We start from the raw sequence: 22,412 nt of genomic DNA, 5'->3' as shown, positions 1-22,412 counted from the left end.
TGAGAGTGGAGAAGAGACAGGGAGGAAAAAATTAAAGCGGAGGCTCAGGCTGACAGAGGAAAGTCTGGAAGAATGGATAGCAAGATAAATTAAATGGAGAAAGAGAGAAGAGAGGGCCTGATTCAGAGCCGTTCGCTATTTGCGGTCGTTCGTTCAAAAACAAGGGGTGGCTATTCAAATGATCCGTTCGCAAATTGCAGTCTGTTCACACCTCTAAGTCTGAACGAGCGAGCAAAACATACGCTCGTTTATTTGTTAAAAACGCCCCCTGGCCACTCGCACCATACGTCATGTCCGCTATTTATTAGATTAATCGAGTACATCGACCAGCGTATGAACTGCTCGCTATTCTTGTGGTTGGTGTTTGCTACCACAAATTTGCGAGCAGTTCTGGCTATAAAATAACCCAGTGACGTGGTCAATGACGCTGCTGTATTAATTATGCACACCCATAATACGCCCGTTTTGACCTTTAAGCACGCCTGCGTTCGGATCTCCACTCCCCATTTTCAAGCACCTTCCCCTGTTACCACCCACATACGCCTCATTCTGTCACTCAAAATAGCAGGCACTCGCTATATAGCGTACAAACGATTTTTGGCCGCACTGACTGGTTCGCGCATGCGTACTAAAAACCGTACGCATGCGCAGATGTGCAAACATCGCTCGGAACGAGCGTACTGCCGCTAACGAGCGGCTCTGAATGAGGGCCAGAGTGAGACTGTAAGACACCTTCAATAACAAGTTTGATTTACCACAAAACATCGGAAAATATCGGTTCCAGAGAATAAATGTTTATATCTAAATAATGTTTTGTATGCAATGTTAAAAACATTGGTACTTCCAATGTTTTCTTTCGATGTCCCATCCCTACCCCTAACCCTCCCTTAGGGGGTGCCTAACCCTAACCCCCCGCCCTATTGCCTAACCTCCCCCCATTAGTGCTTAAATCTAACCCCCGCTCCCTGCACAACGATCCTGGACAGGTGCCTAACCCTAACCTCCCCCCCTAGTGCCTAAACCTAACCCCCACCCTCCCCTAACCTTCCTCAGGGGGGTGCCTAACCCTAATTCCCCTCGGGGGTCCCTAAACCTAACCCCCCCCATCCCCGGCTAAGTGTATACTCACCCCTGGCAGAGGACGATCGGTCCGGCGTCCTCTCGGTGTTGCGGCGTCGGGATTAACATAGGCGTCGGTATTTCGACAGCTATGTTAAATCCCTTGCCTAGATTACAGTGTCAGGATTGAGACTGGCGGCCTCTCATAACTACATCCCCATGAAATATCACCTGGAAATCAAGTGTTGGGAGTTGCAATAAAGGATTTTATTGAAATATATGCTGTTGAATCCTCTTTATGTGAGGAAAATTACAAGGTGCTGTAACCTTAAAACCTGAAGGGGTATTAAGAGGTCCTGGTTTTTGTTTTATTTTATATATTTTTAATAAAATAACTTTTTGAAGCAGTATTATGCTATGTACCTCTATCAACTTTTATGTTGGTACATCAACACCTATTTCAGATATAAATAATCTCTCACATTGGGTGGATCAACAATCTTTTCAAATGACTACACTATGATAGTTTCCTTTTGTTCTCATCATTTTCTCTGAGGTAAACATAAGGATACAAAGAGCGCCATTCAATGGGAGTGATATATTTGGAACTGTCATTAGAGAACGGTGATATCTTCGGTTCGTTCCAGGAGGCTGCATGTTTATCTCCTCACCGTCAGTCATTTGGAAGTGCTGGGCTCAGTGACAAGGACTGTCCTTATCTTATTACACTACTGTAGCCCTTTTGTCCACCCATACTCACCAAATAAGTGACCTCTTTCGTTATTGCTTCTCAACCATTGACCGGGCTGTCATAGCCATTAAGAAATTTGTAGCTAAGTAGCAAAGAGGTGCTAGCAGTAGCCAAACAACCAAGACCCAAGGTAAAGCATCTTCAAGCATGGACCCTCCTCATTTCCCATCTTTACCGGCTGGTGAGCTTCAAACGTCTTCAAGCATGGACTCTCCTCATTTCCCATCTTCACCGGCTGGTGAGCTTTAAACGTCTTCAAGCATGGACCCTCCTCACTTCCCATCTCCACCGGCTGGTGAGCTTCAAACGTCTTCAAGCATGGACTCTCCTCATTTCCCATCTTCACCGGCTGGTGAGCTTCAAACGTCTTCAAGCATGGACCCTCCTCATTTCCCATCTTCACCGGCTGGTGGGCTTCAAACGTCTTCAAGCATGGACTCTCCTCATTTCCCATCTTCACCGGCTGGTGAGCTTTAAACGTCTTCAAGCATGGACCCTCCTCACTTCCCATCTCCACTGGCTGGTGAGCTTCAAACGTCTTCAAGCATGGACCCTCCTCATTTCCCATCTTCACCGGCTGTTGAGCTTCAAACGCCTTCAAGCATGGACCCTCCTCATTTCCCATCTTCACCAGCTGGTGAGCTTCAAACGTCTTCAAGCATGGACCCTCCTCATTTCCCATCTTCACCGACTGGTGAGGCTCTATTGGATGTGCTATCTAACCCTTGAAAATGCAGGTACCTCTCACTTCAAGAAGCACAATAAGTCCCAGACATTATTTCTCCCATCCTCAATGAAAAGCTAGCTAGTGTTTATTTTGGTTGTTGCACAGCTTTCACAACACTGTCAACATCTTAAGGAGGCAGATAACTGTACTTCCACCTTGGAGGATGTTTGACATGAAGCTCAAGCACTTGTCTGCACTCATCAGTGATAGTGCTGAGCGAAATAATATGTGGGTCCCAGGGATTGGGGTCCTACCTGACCATTTCTGGATCCCGTCATAATTTATGCTTTGGAGCTCCCCATATGCCCCTCAGACATCCTTACATGCCACTACACATCCCCACAAACCCTCCAGAACGCCCATCTGATACCCCCATATAGTAACATGCCCCTTAAATGCATGGTTAACACCTCCAAAATCCTACATATAGAACATCTTGTCTGTACACGTCATAGGAAACAAGCAATTAGGTACTAAGAGGCGCATTTATCACAGAATATTTGCCGTATATCCCTGAAAGAACTGTTTCAGGGATATACCTAGGTCCTAGAAGTATGTATGAGGAACACAGCGGAGATATCTGCCACAATACACGTAGGTTTCTCCAGGCATAATAACATAGACTTACACTCATGTTTTTATTCACATGACTGTAAGTCTATGTCATTATTTCCTGGGTGGAAAAGCATCAGCCCATTCACCCAAATCAGATTGTTCAAGGCGTGTGAAAAGTGGCGATATCTGTCATTCTTGGTAATTATTGTGTTACACAATAAATAGGCCCAAGCTACGCTAAGATAGCTGGCATATTACATATATCACCATATGCCACTCCCTCTTTATAATAATAATAACAGGACACCACAACCTGCTCCCCCTGTATTATATTAATAACAGGACACCACAGGCTGCTCCCCTGTATAATAATAATAACAGGACACCACAGGCTGCTCCCCCTGTATAATAATAATAACAGGACACCACAGGCTGCTCCCTCTGTATAATAATAATAACAGTACACCACAGGCTGCTCCCATGTATTATAATAACAGGACACCACAGGCTGCTTCTCCTGTATAATAATAACAGGACACCACAGGCTGCTCCCCTGTATAATAATAACAGGACACCACAGGCTGCTCCCATGTATTATAATAACAGGACACCACAGGCTGCTTCTCCTGTATAATAATAACAGGACACCACAGGCTACTCCTCTATATAATAATAACAAGACACCACAGGCTGCTCCCCCTGTAAAATAATAACAGGACACAGGCTGCTCCCCCTGTATAATAATAATAAAAGGACATCACAGTCTGCTCCCCCTGTATAATAATAATAACAGGACACCACAGGCTGCTCCCCCTGTATATTAATAATAACAGGACACCACAGGCTGCTCCCCCTGTATATTAATAATAACAGGACACCACAGGCTGCTCCCCCTGTATAATAATAATAATAGGACACCACAGGCTGCTCCCCCTGTACAATAATAATAATAATAGGACACCACATGCTGCTCCCACTGTATGATAATAATAACAAGACGCCACAGGCTGCTCCCCCTGTATAATAATAATAACAGGACACCACAGGCTGCTCCCCCTGTATAGTATGAAACCATAACTCGCAGTGTAAGGAGCATTGTTGAAAACGGCTAATGAGATCGGCGGCCATTTTCTTGTAGTGCGTCCAGTGACATTTTCATAGCACACATTCTAATTCTACCAGAAAGATGAAACTGTGTCATGTGACTAGAAGAAAAGGCGGAACTCCAGTTACAAACAAATGATGGTGACAGGAGGGGGCGGGGCCACAGAGTCTTCTAGACGCCATTTTGTTATCTGGACGTCAGTCAGAGGTTTATATATTACACAGCGATCCCTGAGCGAGGCTGAGGTAATAATTCCATTATTGTCTTATTATATAGAGGGGACCGTATAGTGATATATGAGGGGGAATAACACAGCTCCCAGTACACACTGATATGTGGTATAATTATTATATAGGGGGGGGGGACTGTACAGTGATATATGAGGGGGAATAACACAGCTCCCAGCACACACTGATATGTGGTATAATTATTATATAGGGGGAGGGGACCGTACAGTGATATATGAGGGGGAATAACACAGCTCCCAGCACACACTGATATGTAGTATTATTATATAGGGGGGGGGACTGTACAGTGATATATGAGGGGGAATAACACAGCTCCCAGCACACACTGATATGTGGTATTATTATTATATAGGGGGAGGGGACTGTACAGTGATATATGAGGGGGAATAACACAGCTCCCAGCACACACTGATATGTGGTTTTATTATTATATAAGGAGAGGGGACTGTACAGTGATATATGAGGGGGAATAACACAGCTCCCAGCACACACTGATATGTGGTATTATTATATAGGGGAGAGGGGACTGTACAGTGATATATGAGGGGGAATAACACAGCTCCCAGCACACACTGATATGTGGTATTATTATTATATAGGGGAGAGGGGACTGTACAGTGATATATGAGGGGGAATATCACAGCTCCCAGCACACACTGATATGTGCTATTATTATTATATAGGGGGAGGGGACTGTACAGTGATATATGAGGGGGAATAACACAGCTCCCAGCACACACTGATATGTGGTATTATTATTATATAGGGGGGAGGGGACTGTACAGTGATATATGAGGGGGAATAACACAGCTCCCAGCACACACTGATATGTGGTATTATTATTATATAGGGAGAGGGGACTGTACAGTGATATATGAGGGGGAATAACACAGCTCCCAGCACACACTGATATGTGGTATTATTATATAGGGGGGGGGACTGTACAGTGATATATGAGGGGGAATAACACAGCTCCCAGCACACACTGATATGTGGTATAATTATTATATAGGGGGAGGGGACTGTACAGTGATATATGAGGGGGAATAACACAGCTCCCAGCACACACTGATATGTGGTTTTATTATTATATAAGGAGAGGGGACTGTACAGTGATATATGAGGGGGAATAACACAGCTCCCAGCACACACTGATATGTGGTATTATTATATAGGGGAGAGGGGACTGTACAGTGATATATGAGGGGGAATAACACAGCTCCCAGCACACACTGATATGTGGTATTATTATTATATAGGGGAGAGGGGACTGTACAGTGATATATGAGGGGGAATATCACAGCTCCCAGCACACACTGATATGTGCTATTATTATTATATAGGGGGAGGGGACTGTACAGTGATATATGAGGGGGAATAACACAGCTCCCAGCACACACTGATATGTGGTATTATTATTATATAGGGGGGAGGGGACTGTACAGTGATATATGAGGGGGAATAACACAGCTCCCAGCACACACTGATATGTGGTATTATTATTATATAGGGAGAGGGGACTGTACAGTGATATATGAGGGGGAATAACACAGCTCCCAGCACACACTGATATGTGGTATTATTATTATATAGGGAGAGGGGACTGTACAGTGATATATGAGGGGGAATAACTCAGCTCCTGGCACTCACTGATATGTGATATTATTATTAAATAGGGGAGAGGGGACTCGAGTTGTATTATGAAGCTGTGTGATAGGAACATCTGACAGATTTGTTCTCTGTTATATTTATTGTAATTATATTTATTTCTAGACAATCCATCTGTGATGAACCAGAGTCGTTATTAGATGCTCGTTGAGTATTAGCCACTGAGGATGGACCCTGATCTGAGTCACATGTCTGAGAGGATATTACGTCTCACTCTTCAGATTATCTACCTGCTGACTGGGGAGGTGAGGGGTTCTGGGAGAGGTTTCGCCCGTTGTGATTTTGGTCTCTGGATTTTATACATTGGACTCCATTTAGGAACGTTCCTTAATTGCTTTGTATATCAGGAGTGTATATTTGGATGTAACTGGCTATACTAATTGTGGCCAATAGCATCTGTGAGAATGTTCATAGAAATGATTATATCACAGTCTTACAACTTACCGCTCCTACCACCACCCAGCTCTCCCTACACCATCCTTTTGATGTTTGCGCTATCGTATTCAGAGCAGGTGATTCGTCCGTGGGGGCTGCCATAGACACACGTTAAAAAATGTTGGGTCCACTGAGGATGGCAGGAGGTGGAAGGACTACCTACAATTTAGTTTCCATTCTAGCACCCTGCACCTGTTACAACTCGTGCATTTCCTCTTTCCTGCCTAGGCCGTCACTCTCTGCTCTGGTGCTTCTAGCACACTCTGGTCTGTATCTCAGCAGTTTGTTGCAAAGGCTGAGTGTGCTTGAAGCACCAGAGCAGAGGGCGACACCCCAGACAGGAAAGAGGAACTGCACAGGTTGTGACAGATGCAGGGTGCTAGAATGATCTACTACTCGGTTACTTATAGGATACGATTTGTGTTTATAAATTATAAAAAAAATTTGCGCCATTATCCTAGTAAAACAATTCTAAATGGGTTTATTTTTCTTTAACCTTTCTATTGATCTCTCCCCCAATACCCAGGATTACACAGTAGTGAAGAAGACTTCTGGTGAGAGTGAGACATCCAGCAGCCGTCACCGTGTGTCAGGAGGACAGAGCAGGATCAGGAGCCCCATCACGGTGCCTCCACCTGACTCACTGATACATGAGAGACACAATGACCAGAAGATCCTGGAACTCACCAATAAGATCATTCAGCTGCTGACTGAAGAGGTGACTGCTGGGAATGGGACATGATACAGTAACGCCAGGGGATGTGTCTGGGTGATGACTGGAGAGGTGACTGCTGGGAATGGGACATGATACAGTAACACTAGGGGATGTGTCTGGGTGATAACTGGAGAGGTGACTGCTGGGAATGGGACATTATACAGTAACACCAGGGGATGTGTCTGGGGGATGACTGGAGAGGTGACTGCTGGGAATGGGACATTATACAGTAACACCAGGGGATGTGTCTGGGTGATGACTGGAGAGGTGACTGCTGGGAAGGGGACATTATATCATAACACCAGGGGATGTGTCTGGGTGATGACTGGAGGGGTGACTGCTGGGAATGGGACATTATACAGTAACACCAGGGGATGTGTCTGGGTGATGACTGGAGAGGTGACTGCTGGGAATGGGACATTATATCATAACACCAGGGGATGTGTCTGGGTGATGACTGGAGGGGTGACTGCTGGGAAGGGGACATTATATAGTAACACCAGGGGATGTGTCTGGGTGATGACTAGAGAGGTGACTGCTGGGAATGGGACATTATACAGTAACACCAGGGGATGTGTCTGGGTGATGACTGGAGAGGTGACTGCTGGGAATGGGACATTATATAGTAACACCAGGGGAGGTGTCTGGGTGATGACTGGAGAGGTGACTGCTGGGAATGGGACATTATACAGTAACACTAGGGGAGGTGTCTGGGTGATGACTGGAGAGGTGACTGCTGGGAATGGGACATTATACAGTAACACTAGGGGATGTGTCTGGGTGATGACTGGAGGGGTGACTGCTGGGAATGGGACATTATACAGTAACACCAGGGGATGTGTCTGGGTGATGACTGGAGAGGTGACTGCTGGGAATGGGACATTATATCATAACACCAGGGGATGTGTCTGGGTGATGACTGGAGGGGTGACTGCTGGGAAGGGGACATTATATAGTAACACCAGGGGATGTGTCTGGGTGATGACTAGAGAGGTGACTGCTGGGAATGGGACATTATACAGTAACACCAGGGGAGGTGTCTGGGTGATGACTGGAGAGGTGACTGCTGGGAATGGGACATTATACAGTAACATCAGGGGATGTGTCTGGGTGATGACTGGAGAGGTGACTGCTGGGAATGGGACATTATACAGTAACATCGGGGGATGTGTCTGGGTGATGACTGTATCATTGTGTGTGTCAGGTTCCTATAAGGTGTCAGGATGTCACTGTCTATGTCTCCATGCAGGAGGGGAAGTACATAGAGGAACACAGGGATCTGTACAAGGACGTGATGATAGAGAATCACCGGCCCCTCACATCACTGGGTAAGAGGAGACTCATTTTATTGTACAGGGGAGAGCAGGTATGGGGGCCCCTATATACACACATCACCTGATAATCACATATATACAATGTACTCAGTCAGTGTGTGTCTCCTACAGATGGACCCAGTACCAGAAATACCCCAGAGAGATGTCCCCGTCCTTTTTATTTACAGGATTGTACAGAGGAGAATCACAGGATCCCACAGGAGCATCAGGTAGGTGGGATTTAGGGTTTTGCCAATATACCAAAGTGACTGTCACTGTATGATCTGTAGAGAAGCTGTGTGTGTCTTATATATGTTATGTTATTCTTCAGTGGATTAATCGAAGTGAAGGCCTAACTGATATTAAGGCAGAAGATATAGAGGGAGAGGAGAGGTATGTGACTGATATAAAGACAGAAGATACAGAGGAGGAAGAGACGTATGTGACTGATATGAAGGCAGAAGATACAGAGGAGGAAGAGACGTATGTAACTGTTATGAAGGCAGAAGATACAGAGGAGGAAGAGACATTTGTGAGTGATAATTATGCAGAAGATACAGAAGGAGAAGACGAGACGTATGTGAGGGGAGATCAGCAGTGTAAGGAGGAGGAAATTCCTACAGATATCAGCACAGGTGAGTATTAAACACTTCTTACAGACAAGAGTAACATATTCTCCTTGCTGGGTCACTACAGCAATCTCTTATTCTACACCCTCATGTGTCAATACAAACTAATAAGGGTAATATATTTGCCCAGTGGTGGAGCCAGGAGCCATCAGCCCCTATTAGATTTCTGCTCTCCCCCTCACATCATGTCACTGTGTATTACCAGCCCTGAGATGTGACCAGTCTCCTCCTCACACTCTCTGGTGTATCTCATACATCAGGAGCCATCAGCCCCTATTATACTCCTGCTCTCCTCCTCACATCATGTCACTGTGTGTTACCAGTCAGAGATCTGACCAGTTTCCTCCCCACACTCTCTGGTGTATCTCGTACATCAGGAGCCATCAGCCCCTATTATACTCCTGCTCTTCCCCTCACATCATGTCACTGTGTGTTACCAACCCTGAGATCTGACCAGTCTCCTCCTCACACTCTCTGGTGTATCTCATACATCAGGAGCCATCAGCCCCTATTATACTCCTGCTCTTCCCCTCACATCATGTCACTGTGTGTTACCAGCCCAGAGATCTGACCAGTCTCCTTCCCACACTTTTCGTGTAAAATAGCTCATGCGATATTTCCCATAATCCTCCCATTGCACTACCACATGTGACATTCCCCATTATATTCCTTGTGTAGTAATGCCTGTATATTTGTTTCTTAACGTCTTGTATGCTTACACTGCAATACAAAAGCAGGTGAGTCCCCCAATCTAACTTAGTGCCTGATGCAGTACGGATTGCAACTGCACAACTTAAGGACGCCCCCCTTACCTTACGCATTTCCTTAATAATTTGCAAGTCTGCGAAACCATCGGTAACAGTGAGTACCATCGCAGCCTCTCACACACTTGCTTAGGAATTGCTAACCTCATCGCACGCAGTGTAAGCCCAAGCTGCGTATGGCGTCGCAGTGGGTAATTTATGCACGCTTCTGCTTTGGTGTTCAAACGCACTGGCACGCCTGCGTTTCCACGACCGCCCCTCCTGTCTCCACCCCTAAACGGTACGTCCTGCCAATCACTCTGTGATGGGTCTGCGTAGTCACGGCGATCGCAATCCCGATCGCAGTGGAGGGCTCGCGCACATGCGTTGCGATGCAAAAGCATGCGCAGAATGCAACAATCGAGCCGATTGCGTGCTTCATGCGATCCTTGGCCCTTAGTGTTCACTCAAGGGCTGGAGTGGGTTCGGGGAGCCCGTGAGTAAAAAGGGCACCTTTGAGCACGTCTGAAAAGGTGGCATGTTGACGAGCCCCTTTTTATCAATGTAGAGGACGTGGCCAGCACTCATGGATATGCTCGGCAGCACCAAAAGATGCATGCGAATGGCATCGATTAACCTGACCGTGATTATTTCACTACAAGATTCCTTCCCCCAAAGGATACCGCGGGTGGGGACAATACCCTGCCTGCTTTTTCAGCAGTGCACCACCATTAGGGTACAGTGCATTTTAGCGTTTTAAAATCGGGCAGAGCTAAAACAGCCTGGCGGGAACACTATAACTCGTAACCCCAACCTTCTTGGACTCAGAACTATGACCATACACTCATTATGACACAGTAGCTCCAGTCCTCCTTCCTCTGTGCGTGTGTACTGTGACTTGTGTTGCGATGCTGTGTCCATCCTCCTGCTCTCTCCTGATGCTCTCCTCTACTGTCTGCCATCATTAGTCTGTTTTATTTCCCTCTGTGCCCCGCTGATCACCCCGCTGCTCCCCTTCCTTCTCTTTTCTTGCCCAAACTGATGCTTCTGCCTAAATAAGTAGCTGCAGTGTGTAAGGGCATCGTCACTGGCTTCATAGGCTTCCATTCCTCTGAAGCTGGCCGGGCAATGTGCATGCTTGGAAAGTGTAACTAGCCAAATATATTTTTCCTGGAGTTGTCTAACGTAACTGTTGAATCTTTATGTCACTCTGGGAGGTATTCAATTTAGAGCAAAAGTCCGTGCTGGACTTTTCTCTCCACGTCGGAGGTTTTGATGGAGATAAAGTATCGGGCACGTGCCCGCTTTATCCCCGTATTCAATTAGGAATCAGCAGAAACGGGACCTGACGGAAAGGCAAGTATCGAAAAAACTTGTGAATTGTTTTGGAAATGTTCCTGGGAACCCCCTAAAGTTGTCCAGACATGGGGGCTCACTATGGGTACCCACCTTTTTGCCTACTGAAGGGAGTCTGGGTTTTTAAATAGCCGCAGCAGGTGCATAAATGTGCCTGGAAGAAGGTGGTGAAGAATAGTACTTTTTTTTTGGGGGGGGGGGATAACTATGGCCATCAAATTTGGGGTACATGAAAATGGGTGCAAGCATATTTTTAAGTCCCTAAAATTATTTTTTTTAATTCTTCAACAATGCACCTGCTGCTACTACCTGCAATGAAGAAAACACCTGTCGCATATAAGGGAACCCCTCTGGAATCATTTTGGCTATTTTAGATTTTGTTTCCTACTTTTTATTTTTTTTACCCCCAAAAAGTAATTTTTTTTAGGGTGTCCCGATTTTTTTTTTTTTTTTTTTACACACATTTTAGGGGACTTTCCCAGGGGTGCAGGCTATTTTTTTTAAGCCTACACCCCCTAATCCACAATTCTGCACTTTTTTTCGCCCCCTATTTTGTGGTGAAAAGTTATCCCCGTTTTTTACCAAGATTTTTCGCACATGCGAAAAGTCTTTGTTATTGAATACGGGGATAATTAAAATAGCCGAAAATGACGTCATCGCCTTTTCGCCTCTAATTGAATATGGCCCTCTGGCTGGGTCTGTGCAACCTGCTTGGTAATATGATTTTGTTATAACTCTATAAATCACGTTTCCTTTCATCCCCTCGTCTGGAACATTATCAGTAGCCAAGTCTCTTTCTTCCAGTCTCCCCAGCTTTATGCGTTCCCTTAAAACACACCTAATCCCTAAAGCCTGTCAGCTCTCCTCTTATTTCCTGTCCTCCTATGCACCTTGTCTCCCTTGTTCTCACCTGTTCTTCCTTTACACTATCGTTACCATAGTGCTCATCGGCTTTTGCCCCCTTCTGCCTTTCGTTGACTCTGAGAATAGCTACTCACCCATAAGCTGATTACAGGGTCACTGAGAGCTGTTGTGCCTTCCCCTGCACCAGTGCTCCTGGTATCCTTTTCAGTGACTCTGACACTGGCTGCTCTCCCATGCGCTGGGTACAGGGTCACTGAGAGCTGTTGTGCCTTCCCCTGCACTATCCTTACCACCAGTGCTCCTGGTCTCCTGTCTCCTCAGTGACACTAGCTGCTCACCCATACACTGGGTACAAGGTCCCTGAGAGCTGCTGTGTCTTCCCCTGCACTATCCTTACCACCAGTGCTCCTGGTCTCCTGTCTGCTTAGTCACACTGACACTGGCTGCTCACCCATACGCTGGGTACACTGAGAGCTGCTGTCTTCCCCTGCACTATCCTTACCACCAGTGTTCATCGGTTTTTGTTTCCTTCTCCCCTTCGGTGACCGTGACACTAGCTGCTCACCCATACACTGGGTACATGGTCCCTGAGAGCTGCTGTGTCTTCCCCTGCACTATCCTTACCACCAGTGTTCATCGGTTTTTGTTTCCTTCTCCCCTTCGGTGACCGTGACACTAGCTGCTCACCCATACACTGGGTACATGGTCCCTGAGAGCTGCTGTGTCTTCCCCTGCACTATCCTTACCACCAGTGTTCATCGTTTTTTGTTTCCTTCTCCCCTTCGGTGACCGTGACACTAGCTGCTCACCCATACACTGGGTACATGGTCCCTGAGAGCTGCTGTGTCTTCCCCTGCACTATCCTTACCACCAGTGCTCCTGGTCTCCTGTCTGCTTAGTCACACTGACACTGGCTGCTCACCCATACGCTGGGTACACTGAGAGCTGCTGTCTTCCCCTGCACTATCCTTACCACCAGTGTTCATCGGTTTTTGTTTCCTTCTCCCCTTCGGTGACCGTTACACTTGCTGCTCACACGTATGATGGGTACAGGATCAGTGAGGGCTATTTTGCCTTTCCCTGTGACTCCCCTCTGACTAGTGACCCTATTTGCCTTACCCTTTCCCTTCTTTTTGTTTGTAGATTGTTAGGCTATTTATGTTTGTACTCATGCTGATTTACTGTTGTACATTGTAGTTATGCTTTGTTTTTTTTTGTCTACCTTTTGTACACCACTGCAGACACCCTGTGGCGCCTAACACATAAAAGATAATAACTATGAAAATATTGAGAAGTTATATTCTGCCCCTTAGTGTAAAATAAGATGTCTGGTGTCTTACATATATTTTCTTTCTAACAGATGGACTCAAATGCGGCAGTAACATTAAGGAACATCTCATTTTATCTCCAGATGTCATGATAGAAGAAAACAACATCACAAAAGATCCTCAAGGAGAAAACCCAATTGCCCTACATATATATCCAGCATTTCACAGTGTAGATATGTCCTATAATTTATCAAATCATGAGGAATCTCCTCGTGATAATGCTGCTCACATGTCAGCCTTTCCCTGTTCTGAATCTGGTAAAAGTATTACATATCAGTCAGACTTTATTACACATGAGAGAACTCACACAAGTGAGAAACCATTTCCTTGTCCTGAGTGTGGGAAATGTTTTACACAGAGATCAGGTCTTGTGAGACATCAGAGACTTCACACAGGTGACAAACAGTTCCTATGTCCCGAGTGTGGGAAATGTTTTACATGTACATCAGAACTTGTCAAACATCAGAGACGTCACACAGGTGAGAAACCATTTCCTTGTTCTGAGTGTGGGAAATACTTTACTCGTAAATCAGGTCTTGTTACACATCAGAAACTTCACTCAGGTGTGAAACCATTTCCATGCTCTGAGTGTGGGAAATGTTTTACAGAAAAAGCGGCTCTTGTTAAACATCACAAAACACACACAGCGGAGATTTCATTTCCATGTCCTGAGTGTGGGAAATGTTTTAAACAGAAATCTGATCTAACTAAACATCAGAGAACTCACACTGGTGAGAAACCATTTTTATGTTCTGAGTGTGGGAAATGTTACACGTGTAAATCAAGCCTTATGGTACATCAGAGACTTCACACAGGCGAGAAACCATTTTCATGCTCTGAGTGTGGGAAACGGTTTACAGAGAAATCAGATCTTGTTAAACATCTGAGAATTCACACTGGTGAGAAACCATTTCCGTGCTCTGAGTGTGGGAAATGTTTCTCAGACAAATCCGCTCTTGTTACACATCTGAAAACTCACACAGGTGAGAGGCCATTTCCATGTTCTGAGTGTGGGAAATGTTTTACACGTAAACCTTATCTTACTATACATCAGAGAAGTCACACAGGTGAGAAACCATTTCCATGCTCTGAGTGTGGGAAATGTTTTTCACAGAAATCGTCCTGTGTTCTGACATCAGACAACCAACCCCAGGGATAAAAAAATTCTATGAACTGATGGATATGAAACTGTTGCGGCAATACTATTAGCTATTATATTAATTTCAATTAAAAACTAGACCTACCTACTGCAGAGTGTATACTGACATCACTTGAGGGCAATTTAAAGCTCCAGACACACAGATGTTACAATGTTTAAGCTACGGAGCATGCGCGATGAGAAAAATCGCAAGATCCGTCTGCAAAACGGACTTTCGTGCAACCCTGCCTAAGCCCCGTAGTGCAGGAACTGGGACACTGTTGTATTTATATGTTGTCATACTCTGAAGGTGTGAGATGTTCCAACACTGTCATAACATGGCTAATTATGTACCAACGCCCATTCATAAGATGCAGGCCTGGCATTGGTGAAGCTACATATGTGGGAGGAGCTAAGTGGATACAGGCCTTCCTTGCTGTATGTGGTCAAGATGCACTCACAAACCTTGTTTTGTGCCTGCTTAGATGCATATTTTAATACACGTGGCCAGCATGTTTGATTAACATGTTAGACTTGTATATCATTGTCTACAAATCCGGCACTTTGGCAGCATACAGATTAATAAAGGCCCAATAGTAGAATAAAGGCAACACACAAAGCAAAAACAATTGTAACTTTATAATAAAAACCTCTTAAAAAGCATAAATTCATTACACATTTTAAAAGTTAAAATCAACACCACACAACTTTGTACTACAGCTGGGGTGTATGAATGGTAGGATGGTCCTGCTAACAATTACACATTATCACACACAGTGGAGGCAGCCATTTTTTTGGGCTGAACCAACATCCTGTATGGTCATTAGGACCTCGCGACTGTATTTCATGAATAGATTGACTGACTGCATTCTACGGAAAGCTCCCAGCGTGAATGTCTGTAATGGATGTGATGCTGGAGTTTATGTGACGCCCTAGAGAATATTTTTAGTATTATAGTTTCTGCTCTTTTTTGTGCAACTTACAGGACATTGCTGCCCTATGTTCATAATGTCTCTTATGGAATGTTACTGAAATTTGCATGGTAACTAATGGAATTTTATATAATTTTTTTTATTTCGTATTTGTAATTTTTATGTCATCTGTATGTTGCGAATAAGTAGATCCAACATCAGAATAGTGAATACAACGATATGGCATAGAGATACGCAGTCTGTACTCAAATAAGGCAATAAAATCTACAAATGCCAACCGAGTTGACGTCTTTTTTTTTTTCACGTTATTAGAGGTAACATGAAAAGACAATGGTGTAAAGTAACAGCTGAGAAGGGGGATAGTCGGTGTATATACACTGAGTGACCAAATTATTATGACCAGCAGGCGATTTTATGCCAAGTAGCTATTCCGCAGATAATGCTGACGTCAGGTGTCGGACTCTGTATAAGAACAGAAAGGCAAATGTATGCAGAGACTAATGACGTGTATCACTCATGAAATGATGGGTCAATGACGAGATCTGTGAATGTGAGCATGAGCAAAACGGCTGCACTGGTGAGTTGCTTGAGAGCGGCAGTTGGTAAAGTGCACACAGAGTGGACACAAAAACGGGGTCTGAGCTCAAGGTATGTGATCGTAAAGGGCTACTGGATGCGCACGCGGAGAGTGGGCAGACATGGTCAGTCCTACAGATGGGCATAAGTGCATCAATTACCGATAATCTGAATCGAGGACCAGGGTAAGGATATGACTCCTTCAGGATCTGCTACCATTAAACCCTCAGGGACTGGAAGATGCAGCTCATCGCTTTTGGGCTATTATTCCCCATGAAATGTACCGACAGTAAAAATGATGCCTTGAAGAATTCAAGTCGAATTAAGGCGAAAGGTGGCCTAACATAGTTCTAACCCGGTGGTGGTAATCATTTGTCCATTCAGTGGAAGAATATGAGCACCATGTCAGTTGGCAAAATATCAATTTACTATTTCTACTGGGATCCAATAACTGTTTTTTAGATTTGTGAAGTTTACTGGAATACCACCGATTCCATATTGAGAAGTAATACCAGCAATTTGGCCTTTGCTGTCATCAATTCGTCTTTCACATACAAAGGGCTTTAGAATTGTATGCAAATTCCATTGCGACTGTGAGTTAATATGCAAATATCACAGCCGCCGGGATATATATCGAGACGCTCACTGGTGGCTTTGAAAACCCAAACATCTGCATAAATATCTGCAGCATGTGCATACAAAGACACGGCATTGGTCGATCATCATCCTTCTGAGTAACCCTATGACTCAAACTGGCAGATTGAACGAAGACCCCGGCACCAAAAAAAAACTCAGTCGCTGGATCCGACACGTCTATAAAACGGTTGTGACACACCCACATTTTTTAGCCACCCCTCTCGTAACCACCCATAAATGGGAGTTTTACCTTCAATGATGGGAAGGGATTAGGTGGCAATGTACAGATTGTCTGTGCGGTTTGAGAATAAAGCTCACATGACCACCGATCAGCCATAAACCAGATTTATTATACACCTACATGTAGAGTCAAAGTAATGACTGATACACTACAAACTATATATCACACTAACCACGAGGAAACCCAAATAAATGCCTAAACCAAGCGTAAAATCGCCCCGACCATCTGCAAGATTGCCGGTCGTACAAGTGTTTACCCTTAGGCAGTGGGGGTTACAGCTATTCTACTTTCAACTGTGTCCTTTTTCAGATAATTATATATAGTTCCTCTGTAATACCCTCCAAATTAAAGTCCAGTGCTCCCACCGGTCTGCACATATCCTGGGGCTTGTATTCCTCCAACAATACAGGCAGCACCAGGCCCTCGAGTGTCTCCCTGCTTCTGGATTGCTGTTCAGCTGCTTAGCGTTCTCACACACATCAGCAGAATGGAGACCACGATCCCTACTTTCCGTTTATTCAACGTGGTTCCAGTTGTAAGATCGCCAGTAAAATGGTCGACCCTGTATAGGGCAACATGGCCAAAACTTTGACTTTGAATTAATCTACATGTTTTTTTTGTGGGTTAGGCTTGGGCAATTACCGGAGGGTTAGTGTAAGGCACTAGGAGGGACAGTTAGGGTTAGGCACTTAACCCTGAGGGTTAGGTTTAGGCACCAAGGGGAGGGTTAAAGGGTGAAGATTAGGGTTCAAAAATAAAAATGCATTGACCATTTTTGTGTCAATCATTCTTATATCAACCTTTTGGCCCTGTCAACCTTTTCTACCTGTTGACCTACATCCATGTCAACCTTTTGACCCTATAGACCTATTGACTGCCAATCATCTGGTGTTGACTTTTTTGCTGCCGATCTATTGAACCACACCTATCCAACGAACGAGGGTTGAAATTATGGACAGACTGCACTGCCCGCTGATGGAGCAGTTTTTTGTGAAATGGGCATTTCGAAGTGGCAGAACTGTTCTGTCTCGTGGGCGGTTTACGCCATGCGGACAGTAACGGGACGCCTATTTCAGATTAATCCTTTTGCATTTAGGTAAAGGAAACTGCATAATAGCGTAAGAGGCTGAATTAATGTAAGAGATGTTCAACAAAATGTTTTCTTTTTTTATATGTGCATTATAGAGTCGTGATACTGTTTGCAACAAACCGGTTTATAATGATTAGAGGTACCAGAAGTCACATTATTTATCATGTTAAATCTAAGTAAATTGCATTCTTCTATTACATGCGGAGACTTGACACAAGCCGCAGCAGTCAGACAGTAGAACCCTGTTCCCTCGGCAATGGCTGACTGGCACCCGAGACGGGTCAATGAAAATTCCCACTTTTGATATTACCAGTGTATAGATAGCAATATATAATGTAAGATGAAGGCCATTAGAAGGGCTGCTATACTGAATGGTAAATGTATAGGAGAGGATGTAGTTATTTTTGTAGAAGGTTTTACAAGTTCAGTTTTATGGACAATCCTCCAGTTTTTAGTGATCAATGATTGTGGTTATACATATGTCATTTAAATATTTCAAATATTTGTAAACTGGGCATCCTTGGACTATGGCCATACACTGGCTCCCACTCTCCTTCAGAACCCAATTCAAGGTTCTTACAATTACTTACAAAGCCCGCACCCAATCCTCTCCCATTTACATTTCTGACCATCTCCCTTCACACTCCCACCCGTCCACTTCACTCAACAAATGCCTCCTGCCAACTGATTACTTCCTCCCATTCCCGCCTCCAATATTTTGCCCGTGCTGCTCCCTACCTTTGGAACTCTCTCCCTCTCCTTATCAGACTCTCCACCTCTCTACAAATCTTCAAACAGGCTCTCAAGACTACACTTCATCATCATAGCCTTCCAGCTCTCATCCTAACCTGCTACTACATGCTCTTTCATCCCTGTCTACCCCTTCTGTGTCACGCCGGTTTGTCTTCCCCTCCCCTTTAGAATGTAAGCTCACACGAGCAGGGCCCTCTTCCCTCATGTGCTTCTCCTTATACTTTCTTCTCCTTTCTCCCCACAAGGGCATCTAACACTTGACTGCTGACTCCCTGCTGCTTATTTTGAGCGTTATGATCGCTAATGCAGCATATCCTTGCCCTGTATGGTATTGTACTGTTTCTTGTTCACTTATTTGTTTATGTACTTTGGCCCTGATTCAGAGCTGAACGCTCTGAGCAGAACGCTCGCTCTGAATCAGGGCCCTCCTCCAAGAAAATGGAGTGGCCTCCTGGCCGTTCGCATAGCTGTGGGTGACCACCCACAGCATATGCGAGCGGCCAAAAAGATGGTCGCGATGGTCTTGACCATCGCAACCATCGGACTTGCGACGGAGACCCTGCGGTAGGGTCTCCCTGCCACAAGCCCTGGAGTGATTTTGGCTCTATCAGAGCCAAAATCACTCCCACTGACATCACTAGTGATGTCAGTGGGGCCGGCTTCAGACGGTAGGCATTCCCATGGGAACGCCTCCGTCTGGCAGGCACGCTCACCAAAGGGGGCGTGCTGTCAATCAACATCGACAGCACGCCCCCTTTGGTGCGAGACCCGGAGCGATGGAAAGCCCGTCGCTCGTCGGGTCTCGCGCATGCGCACGACGGAGCTCCCTCCGTCGTGCGCATGCGCAGTGGGGAACATCGACCCGCTTGCTAGCATACTGCCGCTCGCGAGTGAGTCTGAATGACCCCCTTTGTACGGTGCTATGGAAGACTTGGGGCGCTATATAAATAAAGGATAATATATAAACTAGATTTTTAGTAGGAAAGTCCACGTAAAATACACACAGCTGATGTGCACTGGGTAAGAATGAAGGGTATCAAATAGTGAGCTTAGAACATTCTTGATGAAGTATGCACTCTATGTAAAAAAGAGAGAAAAAATTAAACACAGTCCATAACTGGACACCATCAGAAGCACTGTCATCCTATACTTAAAGATACCTGATAGTGCTTTGTGTGTGAATTGTCTGTCAATGTATGTAATAGCTCCATTAGTTAGTGACACGATTATTAGGAGGCACTAGAGTTAGCCCTCTGATGAAGAACTTGACGAAATGCGTCAGTTTGTGGCTTGGTAATCTCTCCAACATTGGTGATTAACAGTCTCAGCAGTTTGCCCAAGCTCCCCGGCTTCTGTGGTCTGCCACCATTGCTGTATCTCACCCCTCTGTGAGGTCAGAGTTCCGTATACTGGTGAGATCTCCTCTAACCTATATCACCTATGTGTACTGTCCTTGTCTAAAGTGCTCCCATGTATCCTAAGTTTCTGCTTGAATCTTACCACATTCTAGCACCTGTCTTTGTCTGTACCACGCCTGAAGATAATGATATCCGTTAGCAACCTTTGCTATTGATGAGTTTGTTACAATCTATGTCAGTACTTTGCCTGGTGCCTTGCTGTTGACCATGAGATTGCTACAAGCCTTGTTTGTACATTGCTTGGAGTCACTCATGCGCACCGACACTGACTGTAAGCCTCTTGTTAACATTCTTTATACGGTGCTTAAAGGAATTTGTTCCATTGGGTGTATATCACGCTGCTGGCCATGGAGTGGCTCTGTATCCTCTAGCTCAGAGGTTCCAAAACTTTCTCAGTTTCAGGAACCCTTAGGGTCTCCATAATTTTTTCAAGGCATTCCTAAGCCAAAATAGTAAGTATTTATAACCCTAACTGTTTGCCCCCTCCATGTCTCTTCTTCTGTACCCTTCCGTGAATCTCCCTTTGCCCCCTCAATATCCCTCCATTGCCCCCTCCATGTCTCTCATTACCCCCTCCATGTCTCCCCATTGCCCCCTCCATGTCCCCTCCATGTCTCTTCTGTGCTAGTTCCTGGTAACTGATAACCACATATAAGGAGCTAGTTCCTGATAGTTGATAACCACAGAGAAGGAGCTAGTTCATGGTAGTTGATAACCACAGAGAAGGAGCTAGTTCCTTCCTGGTAACTGATGACCATTCAGTACATCACAGCTGTAGTAAAAGATGAAATAACCACATATAACTGTGATAGACATGGTGGCTGTGTGATTAATCCACAGCCAAGTGTGGTGGCGATTTCAACTTTTATGATGATCATTACATTTTCTTAATAAAGTCGGAATTGTCCACTTAATCGTGTATGATGGATTTATTTTGTTTTACGTTTTGTTAATTTGTCATGTTCCTCCAAACATAACACCTGGCATTCACGCCAAAGAGTTCAATCTTTATCTCATCAGACCAGAGGATTTTGTTTCTCATGGTCTGAGAGTCCTTCATGTGCATTTTGGCAAAGTCCAGGTGGGCTGCCATGTGCTTTCTACTAAGGAGTGGCTTCCATCTGGCCACTCTACCATACAGGCCTGATTGGTGGATTAGTCACCTGCCTGACTAGGGCCCTTCTCCCAGAAGATGGCCGGCCAACTCTAGGAAGAGTCCTGGTGGTTCCGAACTTCTTCCATTTACGGATGATGGAGGCCACTGTGCTCATTGGAACCTTCAAAGCAGCAGATATTTTTCTGTACCCTTCCCCAGATTTGTGCCTCAAGACAATCCTGTCTCGGAGGTCTACAGACAATTCCTTGGACTTCATGCTTGTGCTCTGACATGCACTGTCAAGTGTGGGACCTTATATAGACAAGTGTATGCCTTTCAAAATCATGTTCAAACAACTGAATTTACCACAGGTGGACTCCAATTAAGCTGTAGGAACATCTCAAAGATGATCAGTGGAAAACAGGATGCACCTGAGCTCAATTTTGAGATTCATGGCAAAGGGTGTGAATACTTATGTACATGTGATTTCTTAGTTTTTTTTTTATTAAATTTGCAAAAATCCCCAAAAAACTTTTACACGTTGTCATTATGGGGTATTGTGTGTAGAATTTTGAGGCCAAAATAAATTTATTCCATTTTGGAATAAGGCTGTAACATAACAAAATGTGGAAAAAGTGAAGCGCTGTGAATACTTTCTGGATGCACTGTATGCTTTATGATGAGACGGAAAGCCATCCGTGTTCCGTGTCCCATGCCATGTTAACACAAGTTACGTTGTCTAATGTGGACATGACAAATTTCAATTAAAGAAATGCCATTAACTTTCTGAATCAAGTCCAAAGAGAATGTGAGAGGTTCTTACAATCTATAAAGGAGGTGAGGAATAGGGTTACAAAGAGCGTGTAATGATGCACAAATGCCCCTAGTTATTGGCCTAGCACATACATACAGTAGGTTATACACACACTCTATAGGTGTAAATGCCTATGGATAAATGAGCAAACACAGAGCTTCTAACTCCTGCTTATTACTATTCATTACTAAACATAGACAAAACCAGGATGAGTTTGCCTTT

General features: G+C 44.7%; 1 pseudogene across 1 annotated transcript; it reads left to right on the top strand.

The window, feature by feature from the left end:
- The first annotated feature begins 4,352 nt into the window (after nt 1-4,352).
- LOC148442620 (uncharacterized) lies at nt 4,353-15,835 on the top strand (annotated as a pseudogene). The gene is made up of 7 exons (XR_015875783.1): nt 4,353-4,442; nt 6,219-6,358; nt 7,075-7,266; nt 8,513-8,591; nt 8,709-8,806; nt 8,908-9,211; nt 13,529-15,835. The product of XR_015875783.1 is annotated as an uncharacterized LOC148442620 (transcript).
- Nucleotides 15,836-22,412: the final 6,577 nt, after the last annotated feature.

This window comes from Taudactylus pleione, unplaced genomic scaffold (assembly GCF_031769625.1).
Source record: "Taudactylus pleione unplaced genomic scaffold, aTauple2 ptg001435l, whole genome shotgun sequence".
Taxonomy (NCBI): domain Eukaryota; kingdom Metazoa; phylum Chordata; class Amphibia; order Anura; family Myobatrachidae; genus Taudactylus; species Taudactylus pleione.
This window is presented reverse-complemented; position numbering and strand designations above follow the sequence as displayed.